The 21767-nt window shown below is 39.7% G+C and overlaps 1 pseudogene; it reads left to right on the top strand.

The window, feature by feature from the left end:
* The first annotated feature begins 1496 nt into the window (after positions 1-1496).
* Positions 1497-20676, top strand: LOC149016076 (ureide permease 2-like; annotated as a pseudogene).
* Positions 20677-21767: the final 1091 nt, after the last annotated feature.

Raw genomic sequence — 21767 nt, 5'->3', positions numbered from 1 at the left:
ATGGTAGGTCAAGCTACAGGGTTTGCAAATCAATTCTGGGTCCTAAATGATTCTTCTTGAATCTAGTCCCTATCGGAACTTAAATATTAGTTTTGGTGAGTAGAGAATTAACATTAGCAGGAATAGAAGATTCAACATTCCAGTAACTTTTTACAATTCCAATAGGTTCACAGGTATAAAGAACTTAAATTAACTGTCTATCAAGCAAACAAAACTGCTGCATGAGGTTGGAATATGCTCCTACCATTAGATTTTGTTCTATGTAGAAACTGATGGATGTAAGCATTCATAAAGAACAAACATAGTATTATGGACTTCCTACAACTATGTTAAGGGAATATCTTAGTAATACTTGTATGCCACTTGGCATTTTATTATTGGTTGATATGTTGTATCTTGGTCTATAAATAAGAGTAACTCCTTCAGATTAACTACTAATCTGAAGATTCTAACATGGTATCATCGAGCCGTTCCGGTTTATTGGGTTCTTTTCCGTGTGGTTCTGTTTTCAGCCGTATTCTTGAAAGTTCTTGAACTTTCTTTTTCTATCTTGCTTTTTGTCTCTGTTTTCTTGAAACTCACCGTCTGCAACAAAGGTTTTCTGGTTGTGAATAGCGTCTGCAGATTCCATAGAAATCTGGTTTTTTCCCATACTCAACAAGAGATCGACCTATTTCGAAGAGGTTTTTTCGTCTACGTTTCTTCAAGATCAACAGAAATCTGGTTGGCTTTTCTTCAAGATCTATCAACAACGAGTTGTGAATGGCGCTACTTCTTCTTCAACCACTGCTTCGTCTTCTCCTTTGCCTGGCATCCTCGTCCATCATTTTTTACCGATTAAACTCTCTTCTTGAACTATCTTGTATGGAGGTCTCAATTTATTCCTCTCTTGCATAGTTCTGGTTTAATGTGTTTCATCGATGGATCTTCACCTAAACCACCGGAGTTTCTCTCGGACTCTTCTTGTGATTTTCCCTTTGTTAATTGCAGGCCACACATGATCAAACCTCTGAGTTGGATCACGCCAACAGAGGATGTCACGCAAGTGGTTGGTGTCCCCCGAGGTTTGGAAACTTGAAACCACAATGCGCTCATCGGCGCCGGAGCAACATCCCTCATAACGGAAAGGATCAGATCAAGAGGCACTCCCCGCATGAAGAAGATTTTGATCAACTTCCGGTGGAAGCAACGATGATGAGATGGGACCCGGTGGTCGGGAGTATTTCTTGTAACCTATACTACTCGGGAATCTCCTACGATGCGGATCTCATGGTGGAGTGAAGAGATCGAATCCACGTTACAAGAATGACCAAGTATGGCCAGCGGTGTCAAGAATGGCCACTACGTGAGCTCTCACGCCCACCATGGACGAATGTCTCGCGACGGCAGGGTGACGGACATTCGGGTGGAGGTTTTAGAGGATCGAAATTATCCCATAGTCGGGTCGGACGAGCCTTGAGAAAAAATGGAATATTTGTCAACTTTGTGGCGCAGGGATGCCAATGACAAATCATCTCCTCAAGCGAAAGCCTCCTCTCATGAATGGTCGACAGGCTACCCACCACATGACTCCTAATATTGCCTCTATGGACTCGCGGGCAGATGGTCTCGCGATGGAAATGGGGCAGGTTTGAAGATTCTAACCAGGCTCTCTCTGCACAATAATGGTGGACTGATAAGATGCCGATGTCTCATTACAATCAATCATCGTTGAGGTGAAGATAATCGTCTCTTTGAATTTCATGATAACCGCTTATGTTAAGGATGATTCTGGAGAGTACCCCAGGCCGGAAGGTGGTCTCATCGATTGGATCTTCTCACCGGATCTTGCGCGGTGAGCTCCTCATTGCGGCATCACGGGTCAACATCCGATGCAGTGAGACGATTACAGCAAACTAAACCGACAGACTCTAATACTTGTATTAACAGGACGTGTAATCTGTCAACGGCAAGGCCACAACGACCTTTAGTTCTGCTACTTCACCCCTACAGCTGATTCATTCAGATCTTTGGGTCCTCACCAATGCTCCACGGACAGCACTATGTACTTTCATTGATGATTTACTAGATACACGGGAGGGGCAAGAAAGTCGAGCGCTGTTCAATGAAAAGTAGTGGAAAATCAGGGTACAACTATAAAAAGTCAATCCGATGGGAGGAGAAATAGAAGCGCATGTGGGTCACAAGACGAGCCACATACCAAAATGGCGCGAAAAAACATCGCAAGTGATAGGGCACGCGCTCATAGCATTACCAACGGACGAGCCTCAGAGCGTCAAATCAACGACCAAGTGAGCCGAGCACATAGTTCCGAACTCCAGGGTCGGGGTGACCACGCCAACTCATAAGTTAGTTCACCTAAGTGGGTTATAGTCCAACAAAGGGTTCGCTGATAACCAGAAACCGAAAAGATCAATGTCACGATGAGTCTCAACGGACCCTGGCCCAGCGAGGCCGCGGGCCCCTGTCCCCCAAAACACACTCCAAGATCTCTATGACAGGTCAGCAGCCCCTCCGCGGATGTTCTACCTGAAACAGCAACTAAGAGTGAGCCAACACAACGCAAGTGATGGGCCAGATGAATGTTGTATGCTAATGGGTAAGCTATGATACTACTGCACACTGCTCTGCACACCAAATGGGCAGCAATGCATCAGATACACAGGGCCAGCCTTACTAAATACAGATGGGCCAGCCACTAAACACAGATGGGCCAGCCAATAGATAAAGATGGGCAGCCAAAAAATACAGATGGCCAACCTAATGGATGCAGATGAGCCTGCTCACGTGGCTATGTCTCCAACTGTTGGATCGTCACACCTATGATTACTCGAGTAGGATGGTACGTGTCCTCGTGTCTACTAGTCGTACTACAAAATACCTCCCAGGCCATCATCTCGATAGTGAGCCCAGGATCACAGGCTGAAGCACATGAGTGGAGGGTGCATGGATGGGAAAATGCACGGTAAGGACAGGATCTTACCCCAACTCTACCGCATCCATTGGATGTAAATGGATATCGACTCAAAAGAAATCGATGGTAGTGTTGAGCGCACAAGGCTCGGTTGGTTGCTAAAGGTTTGCCAAGAATATGGAGTTGACTATCGAAACAGTCCGGTTGTTAAAACCACTACCATCGTTATTTTCTTTGGGTTCACGTGGTTGGGTGATTCGCAACTTGATGTTACTAATGCCTGCATGGGTCCATTAGTGAGGATAATATATGGTACAGCCCATTGGTTATGTTAATCCTCAATATCCCGATATGATCAAGCTGAAGAAATCCCACACGGTTGAAACAGCCCGGCGGTTTCATCGTCAGCTCCTTTAGAATCGTTGGATTGTGACTCAATACGATTTTATCGGATTGATCCTTTGGCCCACTACATTTTGATCTACGTTGATGATATTAGTCCTGGGCCTAGTAGTGTTGCTGTGATACTCTTGGCCCAGCTGCTCATGAGTTTGCCATAAGGACTGGTCCAGCCCGCATCTTGGTATTGATCTCACACCAAATGCTGATGGGCTTGTTGTCTCAACGAAAATATTTGCGGCTTCCAACGTACAAATATGGTTGATGTAAACCAATTGGTTCCCATGGTTTCTTCATCTTGTCTCGTGATGGTGTCATCCAACCAATTGAATATCGAAGTATTGTTGGTGCTACAAATGCTACCCACTAGACCCGATCTGCTATGGTTAATAAACTCTACCAAGTCGTCCGTCCGATGCATTGGCTGCTCTCAAGCGTGTCACGCACATCAAAGGCACCTTGTCATGGTACAACACGGACTCTACATGGATTACAGCCAGATCGATGGGTGGGTGTTGATGACCCAAATCCCCGGTGGATTTATATCTTGGGCTCCAACTTATATCTGAGCCGAAGCGGTGTGCGATCTAGTCAGAGTGAGTTGAGCCTGCCACAGCTGAAATTGTTGGCGTGTTACGAACACAACATGTCCCCCGTGTGTGGGGATAATATTGGGGCTGCACGTCAACAGACGCCGCACCAAACACGTTGAAAGATATGCGCAAAAGGCCAGGGATTGCGTTACACCGGGATGACCAGGCCCCTACCCTGTTTCCAGTCCAAACTCAACCTTTGATGGATGCTGAGTTGCGGGGGGTAAGGGAATATCTAGTAATACGTATCCACTGGCGTTTATTATTGGTTGATATGTTGTATCTTGATCTATAAATAAGAGTAACTCCTTCAGATTAACTACTAATCTGAAGATTCTAACAAACTAACACAACAAACTCATAAGCTAAAATTTGAATACATCTTTTAAAGAGAAGATTAACATACCTTTGGAACTGATCTAGGTGACTAAAGAGTGAAGAACTTGTCCAAAGTTTGAGAAGTTAAATGGTGAACCCAATTATCTAAGGATATAACCTGCAGAAGATAAACCTTACATTACATTTTGAAGTTAGAATATTTTGCAAGAATCGATTTATCTGGGACAAGGCTTTTCGTTGATGATGCTGTTTAGAAAATTTTTAACTCAACTCTTCCAACTGAATGTGATTATCACATTATTTTATGCATCTCTTTCTCCACCTCTAATACCAGAAGACCTTGCCCAGAGCCTTATATTCCCATCTAATGTGGAATAATTGAATTTGAACTGGACTTAAGCTATTCTTAGTTTTTGCTGCAGGAAGATTAGCCTTGTGTTTTGTTTGCAATGGCAGGTAGGCTTGTTCTCAGCCTTGGCAACATAGCTCTCAAGCATGATACACTTCATCTGAACAATTCATCTTTTCCTTAGTCAGGAAACATGCTTCTCACAGGGTTAATTTGCAAAGTTTGAACTATAATTTGCTTACATGGTATTTAAAGAAAATTACTTCTCATTGAATGGGATGTAATAGTGACAACCTTGAACTACTTTTTAGACAACAAAATTAACAATGCCAAGATTTCTTTTTCCTGAAGAATTTTTTTGTCTAGGATCTGCTCTTCATTGCGGAAAATAAAGCAAAACTTACAGGTTTCTCAAACAGTAAACATGATGGAACAGGGTATGTTTCTTTCCTTTAGTAGTACTCAAAGCTTTTAGAATCGCTGGCAGATCAATTCGTGTCAACATTTATTCATCTATTAATTGAAAAATGACAACTACGAAGGGTACAATTTTTGGGTCCTAACTGATTCTTATTGAATCAAGTCCCAATCGGATCATAAATTTACTCGAACTCTAGATAATTGTGCAAAGCCTGCTATACCAATCTCAGAAATATATTGCATGGTAGACATGGGGATTAAAGAAAAGATGAGAGAATAATACAGTGAAAATTCCAGTGATATGCTATAACATAACCTTTTGATAGGGCTATAGAAACCCTAGGGATTGGATTACTAACAACCCTAGACAATGGTACAGAATTCACTCTTTTTCTTTCTTTGCATCCAAGATACTTTGGTGCCTCATTCAGAACATAAGTACCCTGTCTCTTCTATATCTCTAAATAAAATGAAAATCTAGAAAGAGCGAAAGATGGAAATGGGATCTAGAAAACAAAAGTAGCAGCCTAGAGAAGGTGAGAATTGGGACTGCTGAATTCCTCATCAAGCTTGAGAACACAAGAGCCATCAAGGTTAGTGGTTTCACTACATTGCCAAAGAAATTATTCTCCTCTATTTGTATTAACATATACATCTTCATACTTACACGCATAGAACAAAATTCCATAGAAACTTGCAAAATTTTCACCGAAAATTCCCATTTTGGGGACCTTGAAACAAAAAACTAGGGGACTGAAATAAATCCCAAGTTTCGATCGAAACCGTCAAAATTTCGTCTAAACCTCGAAACCTGGTTCAACCTAGCTAGACCAACTGGTTCATGAGTTTTCAAATTTTGTGGGAAACATGGGAAATTTCGTAGAAACCTGGGAAATTTCGTTGAAACCTAGGATTTTTTCCTGCAACTTTGCAAGTTTCGTAGCTTTCCCATATTTTCAAATTTTTTTGTTTCTTTCATGTTTTCCCAAATACCCCCTCCATCAAGACTTTCCTATCCAAATTGTTTATTCCCTCAGACTAGTTATCTTAGGCATGTTGATGACCAGACTTATAAAGTTATAGTAGTCGATTACCTTGACAACTATAGGCATAAAATTTCATGGGGTGTCTATGTTCGTTGGTTGGAAGATAGGATATTACATGCATAGTACTGCTAGGCTCACAGGATTGATCCGTCGAGACACTCCTCTTGGCACTGAGTTGTACTTTCCTTTTATTGTTAATTACTTTGTATTAGATGTTTTGAAGTTAGAAATTATATATTGAATGTTATGTACCTAAGTAGTTAAGTTTATAGTGTAATTATCGGACAACTCTACATTGATGTTATGTACATTAAATGACATATCTACATTAATTTTTTTTAGAAAAATACAGCCAATGTGTTCTTTATACTCTAATTAGCTTAAATGCAAAGTCCCACTCTAAGATACTCCCTAAAATCTGTCGAAACTTCATGTCGAAATCGCACAAAAAAGTCCTAACTTTCCTCGAAATTTCCTAGTTTCCCACCTAGATTTCCCATTTTCACCTAGTCACAACTTGAGTTTCCCTCAAATTTTTTTCTATGCTGTTACATGGTTAGCCATATAGAATGTGAAATCTTGCAAAACCGCAAACTAGAAACCCATATTGTAGGGTCAAAAACCCAAAGTGTGAGAAGAATACAATTGTGGGCCATCCGAGTTGAAACCATTGGATTGGACTCCGAAACAATGGAAGTAGATGGAGATGTTATTGAGTTGGGAGTTCTGTCAAAATCTGGAAGAAGATCTAACTCGAACATTGATGGACTTGGTAAATTGATCAAGAGTATAGTGATGGCACAAGTAGAAGGTCTCGAAAAATCAGGTAAGGCCATTCTATAACTTAGAAAAGGACCTAAGATTGAGTTAGGGCTTTTGGAGCATCAAAATACCACTCCTCGAGCAGAAGTACCAGGGGTGGGTTGCCTGCCCTGGTCACCCCAGGCGACCCCCCAAGTGGGGCAAAAGGGAATTTTGGGTATTTGATGTTTTTGAAGCCCTATTTAATGATTTTTCGTTCTAAAGTGTGTCATTATGTTCTAAATCCGTTAGAGCTTCTCAAGAACCCTCTTCAAGGTGAAGGAAGGTGTGGAAATTATCCGTCAAGGTTTTCAATTGTCATTTCACTTTCTAAAAGGTTAGTATTCATTTTCTTCGTTCTAATTCTCCTCTTTTGATTGATTCTACCTATTGTCAAGACCTATAAGAAGTTTGATACTTGCTGTAATGACCTATCTCTTCTATCATTTTTACTTTAGAGTGAATCTTCATTCACTCTAGCTCTTCCATGAATCTCACGATAAGATTTTGGAGAAGACCTAATATAGGATTCATTAGATTTTCATCATTGTTGCTTTGTTTGATCTCTAAACTATGTTAAACCATAATTTAGTATGATTTCAAACCTAAATCTTCTATCCTCTTTACTCTAAAGTAAATCTCCATTCACTCTAGCTCATTCGAGAATCTTGTGGTAAGAATTTGGAGAAAACCTAATATAGGATTTGTTAAGTTTTCATTCTTTTTGCTAGGATTGATCTTTAAAGTATGTTATATAATGCCCTACTATGATTTCAGATTTTCTAAATAATTTTGGAGTAGTTTAGAACTCAAACGAGAAGTTTCCTGTTGATTGGAGCCAATTATGTCCATACACAGAGCCTTGGACGCCTTGCCCTAGTCACCCTAGGCAACCCATCCATGTTTTGGTAGTTTCATGGGTGGGTTGATTGCTCTGGCTGCCCCAGGCAACCCACCCTAGCAACCCACCCACTGCCAAATTTATTGTTTTTTCTCTTTTCAACACCATACCTCAAGGGTTATTTCCAACTTTTAACCAACATGTTTTTAGGTATTTTTGAGAAGTGTGAACTCACTCCTTGACCTAATTTACAAAGGTTCCAAATCGATAGTAAGGTGATGACGTTCATTTGCACATAATCATAATGTTTACATTCTTGTTTATTATGGAACTTGAATATATGATTATATATTGCTGTTTTAGGGTTTAGGTATGATTATTATGACTCTAGAATTTTAGAACATAGATGATTAATGATATTATTCATATATGATCAATATGTGATTGTTTGGACTTGGAAATGACTTGTGACTTGAGAATGTAATTGAAACCATCTTGTAATGTGAATGTATGTTGTGATTGTGAATTGGGGAATACCATTCGAGTGTTTTTGTCTTGGGACATTAGGGGAGGTGGTATGAGACACAATCCTATGATGTCACCTTTTCGCTTTTCATGGTCACTGAATGTCATAACAAGGAAGTCTAGTTGTGTTTGGTTAGAAACCTCGTCATATCACACCCTATTGGCGTGGGTATTGATGCCAAGTGACTCATGGCAGTAGTGTGGGGGTCGTGGGCACTCAAGACTGGTGGTCAACCCGTGAGAGGACACAATTACATTGTGGGGGCCATTTATTGGTAGGGTTGCATATAATAGATTTGAGCTCATGGGCGCTCAAGTCCGGAAGCCAACCAGTGAGAGGACATGAGAGTTTCCCGTCCATTATATGTGGATGACCCATAGGGTTAAGAGTCAGCATAGTCCGAGCTGGTTGGTGCTATAGGATACGATGACTCTAGTAGGGAAGGATACCAAACCAAGATTGTGAGATGCATGAGAGGAAGTATTTGAACTTAGGTTAATGTGACTAAGTAGTTGACTTGCATTGGGCTAGGTATAACCTTGACATGCGTTAGTACTCATACTAATGGTGGTGAGAGAGTGGTGACCTAAATCCCAGCCATGGTGATAGTTTGAGAGGGATGCCTTGACCCCTTACCCAGGATTTTAAGACCGGTAACCAACCCATGAGAGATTAGAATGACGATACCTTCTTAGAGGAGGCCGGTATTCCATCTTAATGCTTGTCCACCATTAGAGACTAACATCTGTTAGAGTATGGTTGCATTTTTGCATTTTGTCTCATATCATATTGTGTTATGTTATGTACTGATTTGGATTATAATTGGTTATTTATTTGTGAACTACTTGTTGAGTTTTTTTGAGGTCACCTTTTGGAGACAATGTTGTTTTAGACTTTGCTGTAGATACAAATGTTATCGAAAGCCAAGAATACGAGACACCAATGATCGATCCGTACGGTGTACAAGGTTTTGGAGACTATGATGTTCACAGTGAAGAATGTTCATGTCTCAGCTGTGTGTACTAGAATTAACTTGACTCATGAACTGATTTATTCAGTTTGTGATACAAAGATTTTTGAATTTAGAAACTATATTTTACTTAAGGATACATACCTAATGTAACACTTTAGAATAGTTTTGATATTTCTTTATTTTTTCCAGTTGTATACATTAGGTTTAATATTACTTCCACACTGATTATTTGACATTACTTTCGCACTCTGATTTTGGTTTTGAGATCCTTAACTTTTGATTTAATTATTTAATTATATTAATACATTAATTTAATTCTTGCTTATGATTGGACTATTGTGTGGAATGGTTGAATGATTGTCTGAGATTTGATCTTTGGGGCTGTGGATCACACCTCTAGGTATTCAGGTAATTGGGTACCGGCTGGGGGGATGTGACATAGAAACCTCTAGCTTACCACTACTCTAGAAGAAAGGAATCAACTAATGTCTTAGATAGCAGGTGATAGGGATGGGCATTATTATTGGACTGTGCATAACACTCTTTGCTGGTGCTTGCTTCTCCCTCTTCTCACCTGCATTTAACCTTACTAACAATGATCAGTGGCCTACCATGAAAGTAGGGGTTCCTCATTTAGTGGTTTACACTGCATTCTTCTACTTCACATTATCCTGGTTCATTATTTCCATCATCTTAACAATCATCTTCTTGTACTACCCCATACTCAAAAGTACTGAAATCTTCTTTGACAGCTTATCTAAAGGATTGTGATGGCAGATTGTGGGCACTCTTCGCAGGCCTATTGTGTGGTCTTGCAAATTGTTTGCAATTCATGGGAGGTCAGGCTATAGAGTATGCTATTGTTGATTCTGTTCCAGGTAAGTGCATCTATATTTTTATGCTTTCATATCCAATCTACATTTATATTGGATTCGTTTGGTTGGCCACTATGTAAGTATCTATCTTTCTATTTATCTATTGTATCTCTCATTATCATCATAGCTTGTCAGCAATGTCATCACCATTGAAGGAAGATGTGGCAGTGACCATTGGTTCAAACGATTTACAACCAACATGTTGGGATTCCAGTAGAAGAGAAGAAACAATATGAATTCAACAACATCACTAATTGTTTGCCCCCAATTGTTATGTTTCTTTCTTCTGATTCCAGCAGTATTCCAGCCGTGAAAGGACCCTTTCTTATATCACCAATACTTATCTCTACAAGTTGTACAAGAGTTTACAGAAAAACTAGCATAGGAGTCAAGCAAAACATGACAAGTTCCAGAAGAAACCTAAGACTCTCTCACTAAGATTCCTACTTTTATTAAGAGCACAAGAAAGCAAGATGAAGCTGGACAGTCTATACCAAATTCCTCATTTGGTGCTTTACAGATCGAGAATGCATCTCATCCTTAATACTCAAAGCCCAGAGAGGAAAACTACAGTTCCCAAAGAAAAGAAGAGCAACCCTTTACAATTTGAACAATAAGCAACCAATGTGGTATACCATTTTAATCACTGTGCGTGTAGAATATTTGAAATGCAAACAAAATTCTAAAAGAAGGGGTGGGAAAAGAAAGAAAAGAGAAGAGCACTGAGGAAAGAAAACATTTGGAAACCTTCCCCTCCCCCTCCTCCACCCCAAATTGTAACTCCAAAAAGACATTTTGGAAGTATTTTATATGATATCAAAACACTCAATAAAAATTGATTAGCATTCATAAAATAATCTAGGAAAGATAGCATGTCCAAATGTGACATAAGCCAATGCATTAAGAGCATAAAGAATTTACTCAGAAGTTCTCAGGGCAGTGCTTTAGTGAGTGGTGGAGGGAAGGTTTTTTTTAAGCCAACTGATAAAACTACAGTGCATCCTGCGCGGCTTGCTACACTTTTCTTGCTCTGCCCCTAAACGGTTAGGGCTTTTTGCCGTGGCTTGCGGAAGAGGGCATTTCCATCGCAAAGGATTCAATCCAGCCACAGGTTCCCCTATGGCTGCCTTGTTTCTACTTCACCCCAGTAACTGAGTAAATGCGAAGACCCAGATGATCTTCTAATCTACGACTGCCCTCCCCGATCTCATGTACGGGCTCCCATTCATGTCAAGTTCGTTTGCCTCCCTTCCGCTAGGACTGTTCTTTTCTTCCAACTAGCACCCATCAATAAAACATATACCAACATAAAGGAATATGTAATATCCATGAACATAGTTATGAAATGTGATAGCAATTAAAAGGCTTTAAACTTGGAAACTCATGATAATACCCAAACAACATACCTTCTTCTCTGCAACTAATTTTAACTTCTGCCCAGAATAGCTCTTGAAAAAAAAAAAAAAAAAAAAAAAAAAAAAAAAAAAGAAAAGAAAAAGAAAAAGAAAAGAAAAGAAAAAGAAAAGAAAAAAGAAGAAGAAGAAGAAGAAGAAGAAGAAAGAAAGAAAGAAGAAGAAGAATATTTGTATCAAAATCATTACTATATAAGGTTAGTGCATCAAATGAGTTTTCGCACTTCATGACAGGTTTGGCCTACAAATGAACTAAAATATTACTATATTAAGTTAGTGCATCAAATGAGTTTTCGGCTCTTCATGACAGTTTTGGCCTACAAATGAACTTATTTTAGTTGCGAACCAACACCAACCAACTTGGCTATTTGCATAGTAGATGGGCTTTCAAATTGTACGAAAAGAATCAACTAGAGAACGAATTAGGTTGATTTATATGAATGCTTCTCATATACTGATACATATTATAATTACATATTGATACGAAGAAAATTGCACCGAACCCATCGGTCGGGTTCGAACCTTCTGTTTCGGTTAGACCGCTATCGGGACCCACCTTAACCTAATATAAACGATTGTAAGGGCGCCGCACTTTGGCTACCAACCACGAACGACCTCCCAAATCTTGCAGTAAGCGAAGCTAACTTGTAGGAAGCAACTATCGTCAAGGCGGTGAGGGAATCGTGCTAAGATCGGTAACTACCCACACTCCCGAATATCTAGGGCAAAACCCTATGATTAGACGGTCATCTATAGAGATCGAGAATTCACTTAACGGTCGAGAATCAGAGGTAAAGTCTATATAAACAACTGATCTACTCTCTCTAGAGGTATCTAAATCGTTTCCCAACTATTCGTATTTATTTTTAGACTCTGTATTCAGCCAGAGCATTGTGATCAGTTCAACGACTGACTTAAGCTTCGGAGGTGGCCTTCCGACCCCAGCAGTTGGGCCACATCTAACCCTGTTTTGCAGACTATCTAACAGATTCGGAGGCTTAACAATTTCCGGACGTATCACATACCTTCTATGTCAATTCCCCAAATTTAGGTCCCCTTTTTATCCTCTTGATCACTCCAAGTGTCTTGCCATTCTATTAGCTTTGACAACAAAATTACTTGTCATATTGAAGTTCACATTAAAATGATGTGTTGGAAATAAAAGATGAATAATGCTCGAGTAATCCCACCTCATCCCTTGAGTGTGAAGCCGATTGATTCTGTTGGAATTTATTAATATGATTAATAAATTAAATGCCCAAGGGCAATATTGGAAACTCACTATTAGGGCGGTTACAAAATAGGGTTATATATTTTGGTAACCACCGCATTAGTGAGTAAGTGTGTGATTCATTCGCACGAGATTTATCTCTGAGAAACGGCGGCTCCATCTCTCTCTCCCTCTCTCTTAGAATCGCAAGCTTGAAATTTTTTTCCTTTCCTCGTTTTTGATCTTCATTCCATTAATCCACGGCATTTGGGTTGTGGATATCATTCCCTTTCCTAGTGATTGTGGAATCGCTCCGGTAGAGCTTTGGTGGTTGAACGAGAACGTGGATCTAGACTTCCGCTGCGAATACTTCATAAAATGGAAAGCGAATCCAGGTAAGAAATCTTTCCCCCGTCAATTAAACAATATTGATATATATGGAGTATTACCAACATTGGCATCAGAGCCATTGGTCCCACATTTTTGTTCCTCCCCATTGTTTATTTTAATTGTATAGATCCAATGGGAGGATCAAGAATTTAATACAAAACCCATGGGAGGATTGATAGGGTTTAAGGAAACCCTTATTTTGGTTCGGATCCGAGTGGGAGATCCTTGTGAATTTCCCTAATGAAGATTTGCATGAATTGATAATCCATGATGATAATTTTTTGTTTAAAATTTATTGTTGGATTTTTTTCATGTATTTTTGGATGATTTTTTGGGTGAAAAAAAACGTGTTTTACCATTTTTGGAAAAAATTTCGTTCATAAAAAAATCCAGAAAAACACCGTTTTCTGGTCACGAGATGGGGGGGATGTTTCCGCTCTAGGTAGACGGTCACATCCCCTGCCCTCGCCGCAACGGATTTTTCGCCTGGAAAGACGTGGGCATGCCGCCTGCGAGTAATGCCGACGGATTTTTTCGCCTGGGCAGACGGTCATCCGTCTGGGCATAAAAGGGGGACGGAATTCCGCTGGGGCAGACGGCATCCGTCTGGGGAGATGGATTTTTTTGGATATTGGTTTGTCCAGTTCAGAATGTGTTTCTAACTTACTGGACACCAATGGCCCGACAATCTGTGTGATGTTTGGGCATTGAGGGCCTATTGGGGCCTAGTGGGAGCTAATGAGGTAGAAGTGTTCTGTGTGAACCACCTCATAGCTTTAACATGATTGCATGTTTTATTTTAATAAAACTATTTTTTATTTTGGGTCTATCAATCATGTTTCTTGCACAGAATGAAACTAGTGTATAAGTCTATGTGGGTTTGCATGAGAATTTGATTGAATGTTTGTTAGCATCTCTTTTGGTTTAAATGCTTATCCCATAGGTTGACTATGCTAGTGTGATTTGCTATTGCTTGAGTTGTGTTTTATGCTAGAATAGTTGAACTCATCCTAGTATGTAATGTCTCTAGAATAAATAGCTGCTACCAAGAGCATTGTTGCTAACTTCACGAAAGGAGATAAACCGAATGAGATGTATTATGACCTTTGGCACCGAAAGGTGCAGTATCTCCTAGAAGAATATAACATGCTGGAAACCGTAAACTAGACCATGTCCCCACCTGAGGAAGGTACCATTGCACAGTATAGCAGGAACCTTGAGCTTTACAATGCCTGGAAGAGGAAAGATCGGGTAGCCAGGATTACAATCCTGAGCTCCATGAGGGATGACCTGATGCTTCGTTACGAGAAGCATAGGACTGTAAAGTCTTTGTGGGAGGCTGTGAAGTTCCAGTATGGAGGGACTTCCACCACAAGAGGCCGCCAGCTCAGACTCACCTTTGACGGTTATAAGATGCGCCAGGGTCACACCATGAGGCAGCATATAACCATCATGTCTAACATGATTAGTGAGTTGAGCGCATGTGGGCGCCAGAAGACTGATGAGGAGCAAGTCTCCGCAGTCATCAGGTCATTGCCAAAGACTTGGGAGCATATGAAGATCTTCTTGACTCATGTTGATGAGGTCAAGACATTTGATTAAGCTGCCAAGCACCTTGAGCTAGAGGAGGATCGGATGTTGGCCGATGTCCCTCACGCTGAAGTAGTTGCTGTTGAAGCAAGCACTAGTAAGGGTGCAGGCTTCAAGCGCAAGAAGGAGAGAGCTCAACCTCAGTGGTCTAGGCAAAGTAACAGAGGTGGGAACAGAAACAAGAGTGGTTTATGAGACATGGTTTTAGAGTTGTATTTGAAAACAATTCTTTGGTTTTGTATCTGGGTGATACAGTTTATGGTTATGGTTTTCTTCTGAATGGTTTCATTGTATTGGATACAATTGATTATTCATTTAATTCTAGTAGTGCTTTTGTTTGCCAAGATACTGTGTGTATTGATTATAATTTGTGGCATGCTAGACTAAGACATATTGGCTTAGATAAGATGAATAGATTGGCAAGAGAAGGTCTCTTAGGCCAAGGTTCACTATCTGATTTGCCAACCTGTGAGTCATGTCTAGCAGGAAAAGCAACTAGAAAACCATTTAAAAAGGCTTTGAGAGCCTCTGTTCCTTTAGAATTTATCCATTCAGATGTGTGTGGACTCATGAATGTGCATACTAGAAAAGGACAGGCTTATTTCATCACATTCATAGATGACTATACACGGTATGGTCACATTTATCTAATTTCTCATAAGTCAGAAGCTCTGGAATGTTTTAAGAAATTCATGAGCTTAGTTGAGAATCAGTTAGATAAAAATATTAAAACTCTTAGAACGGATAGAGGTAGAGAGTATCTCTCCGATATGTTCAAAGGGTTATGTGATGAAAAGGGGATATCTAGACAACTTATTATTCCAGGGACTCCACAGCAAAATGGGGTTGTTGACAGGAGGAATAGAACCTTGCTAGACATGGTGAGATCCATGATGGCGCAGGCAAATCTACCCATCTCTTATTGGGGAGATGCTTTGCTGACTGCGGCCTATATCCTCAACAGAGTTCCAACCAAATCGGTTCCTTCCACACCATATGAGTTGTGGACCGGAAGGAAGCCAGATTTGAGTTACTTGCGCGCATGGGGATGTGCAGCATATGTTCACTCTACTTCTCACCAATATGGAAAACTTGGACCCAGAGGAAGAAAGTGTATCTTTGTGAGATATTCTGAACCCTCAAAGGGCCATGTCTTCATTGGACTAGATGAGAATGAGAGGAGAACGGAACTTGAGTCTAGGGATGCAACATTCTTGGAGAATGATTTTCCATCTTTTTCAGGAGTTAACAAAGAATCATCGGAATTCTTTGAGATACAAGATAGTGGTCTTGTCACTCCAGGGATTCAGATTATGGATAATGAACCTGGGGTTCATCCAGAAGATCCTAGTGGGAGTGGGAGTGCAGATGTGATAGCTACCTTAGACGGTGAGCGATCTGACATGCACTTGGGCCGTAGTGGGCGCGGGCTAGTTCCTCGTCGACGTTTCGACATAGAGGATGAAGTCTACATGGTAACTCCTGAAGAGATCGACTGTGAGATGACTTCAGTCGATGAGCATGAACCAAAGAGCGTGCAGGAAGCTCTTGCGGGGTCAAGCTCAAATGAATGGTTGAAAGCAATAAAGGAAGAGTTGGAGTCGATGAAAGTTAATCATGTCTGGGACTTGGTTGATTTGCCGCCAGGCCGAAAGGCAATTGGGAACAAGTGGGTTCTCAAGATCAAATGAAAGGCGGATGGATCTATTGAGAGATTCAAGGCTCGTTTAGTGGCTAAGGGCTACACCCAACGAGAGGGCGTTGATTATGAGGAAACTTTTTCCCCTGTGGTTAGGTTTGCCTCAATTCGCCTTATACTAGCCATTGTTGCTCAGTTGGACTTGGAGCTTTATCATATGGATGTAAAAACTGCTTTTCTCAATAGAGAACTTGAGGAAGAGATCTATATGGATCAACCTCAAGGTTTTGAAGCAAATGGACTTGAGCGCAAAGTGTGCAAGCTTAAGAAGTCCATATATGGCTTAAAGCAAGCATCTAGACAGTGGAATGTGCGCTTCCACCAAGCTATGATGGAAAATGGTTTTTCCATGCTTGAGGAAGACCACTGTGTTTACACCAAGAGATCTGATAATAATTATGTCATTCTGACACTGTACATAGATGACATACTTATGGCTAGCAATAGCAAGGAGCTATTGGAAACCATTAAGAAATGGTTGTCCTCCGTATTTGATATGAAGGACATGGGTGAAGCAAGCTATGTGCTTGGTGTCAAGATTGTCAGAAATAGGCAAAAGAGATTACTGGGTTTATCTCAAGAGACCTATATTGACAATGTCTTGACGAGATACCAGATGCACAACTGCAAACCATATGATACTCCAGTGAAGAAGGGTTTGCATTTGAGCCTTGATATGGGTCCTAAGACTCCAGAGGAGAAAACCAAGATGGAAAGAGTTCCATATTCCAGTGCAGTGGGTAGCCTTATGTACACTATGATGTGTACTAGGCCGGATATTTGTTATGCAATGGGTTTGGTTAGTCGGTACCAATCAAACCCAGGCATAGAGCACTAGAAAGCAGTCAAGAGGATATTGAGATATCTCAGAGGAACGAGTAACTACGTGTTGTGTTACTAAGGATCGGATTTGCGGTTAGTTGGCTATAGTGATGCCGACTGAGCTGGAGACATCAATGAGCACAAATCAACCTCTGGATATGCTTTCGTGCTGAATGGCGGGGCCATTTCGTGGTGTAGCAAGAAGCAGGCTTGTATATCCCTCTCGACCATGGAAGCAGAGTATGTGGCATGCTCAGCTGCGGTTCAAGAGGTTGTTTGGTTGAGGAAATTCCTTCGACATACTGGGATTGTGATGACATCCAAAGAGGCTGCCCTTGTCTACTGTGATAGTACGGCAGCTCTTAGCTATGTCAAGGACCCCAAGTATCATGGGAAGACCAAACATATACAGTTGAGATATCACTTTGTTAGAGACATTACATCAAGGAAGAAAGTTGTACTTAAGCACATATCTACTAGTCAGATGGTAGCTGACCCTCTTACCAAACCTATAGCCAAGGATGTTTTTATTTCTCATGTAAAATCCTTGGGCTTGCATAGATTGTGACTTATTTTTGTACTGAGACTTTCTTATTAATGAGTAATATGAGTTCATTCCAGCATTTATTCTTATTCACTTTCTGTGTGATTGTGTTTCTTCTAGCATAAAACAAGATATGTCAATAGGCAAGAGAATGGCTCACTCACACGAGCATTCGCCTCTGGCGCCTTGGAGGCGAGCAGAGATGAGACGGATTGTGAATGACTTTGTGTAGGTCAATTCATAATCATGATGTCGCCTTGATTTGGAATCAAGATGAGTTTCTCTATTGTGAAGAGAATCGACATGAATGTTCCCACTATTCATGTTGCCTATAAGATCCAGGTGCGAGTACTTTATGTGGCACTAGGGTGGCGACAACAAAGAAACTCGGGTTAGGCGCAAGAGGTTGCGACTAGACTAAGACCTGTATGGTGTTGAGATGGACATACGTTCTATTGTATATAGAATGCTCCACCATAGCACATATATCATACTATGTGTGCTTAGTGATCATTGGAAGTAAGAGGATGGATCCCTGTTCCTCTCATTGTGTGAGTCCTGGACCTTATGGTCCATTAGTGTTCTTAGTGACTTTCGACGACATCATGAAACGAAGGGTTGATGTGGCTACTTTGGGGTGTTACCTATGGTCATGATTGATTCGACCTAAAGGGGCACTACCGGGAAAGGAGTCAATCCTAAGTGTAGTGATGGTCTCTGAGGCGAAAGGAAAGGTTTGATTCAATCGCACCCTAAAAAGTGTTCATTGGCGCCAATCGTATGTGTTACAAAGAGTGAACATTTTAAGGACAAGAAGGTGATCTCTTAGAGGGATCGAGATACCTTTAGTCTGGTGAGTTTGAATAAACCTAGGACACTGTGTTATACTAATGCTTATTTTATTTGCTTCTATGAGTGATGTGCCATTCGCCTCGCGCTCCCGGGAAGGTTTCTAGTTTGGGGCTCACGCGTGCAGGTGTATCACCGGTCGCACAACCCATTTTGCCAGTATGACTTGTGGATATTAGTGTTTGGGACACAGGTGGTCTATTTATCTGGGATACATAGTGAAGAGATCAATATATATGTATATCTGGGATATACATGTGTGTCTGGGACACAAAGAGGTCTATGTATCTGGGATACATAACAGAGAGATTGAATATATATATCTAGGATATACATATGTGTCTGGGACACAAGAGGTCTATGTATCTGGGATACATAGCAGAGAGATTGAATGTGTATATCTGGGATATACAAGTGTGTCTGTGACACATTGAAAGATTAACACTTGCCCTTGTGCAAGTGGGAGCTGTTGGAATTTATTAATATGATTAATAAATTAAATGCCCAAGGGCAATATTGGAAACTCACTATTAGGTAGTTACAAAATAGGGTTATATATTTTGGTAACCACCGCATTAGTGAGTAAGTGTGTGATTCATTCGCACGAGATTTATCTCTGAGAAACGACGGCTCCATCTCTCTCTCCCTCTCTCTTAGATCGCAGGCTTGGAAATTTTTTCCTTTCCTCGTTTTTGATCTTCATTCCATTAATCCACGGCCATTTGGGTTGTGGATATCATTCCCTTTCCTAGTGATTGTGGAATCGCCCCGGTAGAGCTTTGGTGGTTGAACGAGAAAGTGAATCTAGACTTCCGTTGCGAATACTTCATAAAAGGGAAAGCGAATCCAGGTAAGGAATCTTTCCCCCGTCAATTAAACAATATTGATATATATGGAGTATTACCAACAGATTCCTTGGGGGCTCTCAATCAATCTAGAGTGTAATGCTAAGGTGAGTATAGAATCAACATTAACAAGAATAAAAGATTCAACATTTTAGTAACTTTTTACAATCAACAAAAATCTATAAATAATGATCCTGAAATATTAATTGTCCTATAGGTTCACAAGTATCAAGAACTTAAATTAATTGTCTATCAAGCAAACAAAACTGCCGCATGAGGGTGGAATGTGCTCTAACCATAAGTTTTTGTCCAATGTAGAAACTGATGGATGTAAGCATTCATAAAGAACAAGCATAGTATTATGGACTCCCTACAACTGACATAACAAACTAATAAGCTAAAATTTGAATACATATTTTAAAGAGAAGATGATCTAGGCGATTTAAGATTGAAAAACTTGTTCGAAGTTTGAGAAGTTAAATGGTAACCTAATTATCCAAGGTATATCCTGTAAAAGATAGAACTCACATTACATTTTGAAGTTGACGTACTTTGAAAGATGGAAAATGGTGAACTTATGGTTAATAGAGAAAATATATTGATTTAAATCTTAGGAAGCAACGGATTAATACATTACCTCCACTGAAGACTACACTTTCACTAGTTCAAAGGTGGAGCAGATTAATCTAGTTCACCTCCATTGACAAGGAATGTAAGAAATGGGAAGAAGAATGGCCTTGACACGCTGCTTCCTCTTCTTTCACTCAATTCAGGACCTTCCAACTATTGTAATTGACGGAATGCTTACTGATTGCCAATGAAATTGTGTTGTTCAAATTAGGAATTTAATACACGTTAACATCCATTGATTCAAATGTTCATGTTGGCTTAAACGTTTTGTAATCCATGCATTAGAAAAAAGGACTTCTAATTATTATTTAATTATTAGTAAATGATCCATTAATAATATGAATTATCATAAAGACAATGATGAAATTCACCTCTCTTGCATTTGTTTTTGTCTCTGTTCTGCTTTTTCTTTATCTGTTTAATGGAGGAATATCCTTTGGTACTGGAACCAAGGATGGATTAGAGGAATGGGGTTATGTTCAGCTTCGATCTGGTAAGTATTTCTCTCTGCTTAATCAAATTTCTTGGTTGGTTGGTTTTTCAGGAATAGCCTTTGGTTTGATTTTTTTCGTGGGTTTCTTTTCATGGAGGAATAGCCTTTGCTACTAGAACCAATGATGAATCAGAGGAATGGGGTTATGTTTAGGATCAACCTAGTAAGTATTTCTCTCTGCTTAATGGGGTTTGTGCGTCTGTGTGTGTGTGTTTTTTTAATCTTAGTAATTAATTGGTTCAGCTGTAATAATATTCACATTTGATCGTTATTCCTTGGTTGGTTAATTAGCTGTAATTTAAGTTTACCATTCTGGACATCATTTATTATTAATTTAAATGTCTAATTGATTACATATATGTACGGCTATTATAAAAGCATGAACTCAAAGAACATGGCTACATTATGTAATATTTATTATTCATGAATAATATTAATTGAAATGCAATAATTATTATTAATTGATCATATTACCTAAAACACCCTGAATTAATAATAATAATAATAATAATAATTACCTATAGAATCCTTATTATTATCATTAATTGAAATGTAATAATTACTATTAATTGACCATATAATATTATTATTATCATCATCATCATCATCTAAAACTACTATAGGTTTGGTTGTTTGCAAATCTTTCATTGGACAAATTTGTCCTATTTATCACATATAAAACCATCTTTTGCTTACTAGGACTAGTGAATTTGTTTTTTACTAAAAAATTGTGAATTTGTTGTTTATAAAGACTTTTTTTTTTGGGGGTGGGGGTGGGGTAAACGTTCATTCATTCATTCATCATCTACAAGAACAAAACAAAAAATAAAATAAAAGTTTCATTCATCACAAGATTTGTAGCTGATTTTTTTCTTCTTGGAATTGAGGTTCATCCGGGTCAGTTTACACACACCTCAACTACATCCTCAAGGGAGCTTTATATAATTAATATAGGCGAGGCTTTGCCCCTAGCCTCGAAGGGATTCGAACTCTAACCTTTATACATGAAAGTGTTGGTCTTTTGCCAATTAAGGCACCCCTCGAGGTTACTTGTAGCAGATCTTTCTTTAACCAAATTTTAATTGAAAAAACTTATTTTTAATCAACACATTCGATTAAAAATTTTGTAATGACTTGAGGAGTGGATGTGCTTCTAGCATAGTAGTGTCATCTTCCTATGTATAGGCAGTAAGTCCAAGGAGATCAT

Source organism: Hakea prostrata, chromosome 5, assembly GCF_041222555.1.
Source record: "Hakea prostrata isolate BN-2017 chromosome 5, UWA_Hpros_2, whole genome shotgun sequence".
In the NCBI taxonomy this organism is placed as follows: domain Eukaryota; kingdom Viridiplantae; phylum Streptophyta; class Magnoliopsida; order Proteales; family Proteaceae; genus Hakea; species Hakea prostrata.
The sequence above is the reverse complement of the archived record's forward strand: the minus strand, read 5'-3'. Positions and strand labels throughout refer to the sequence as shown.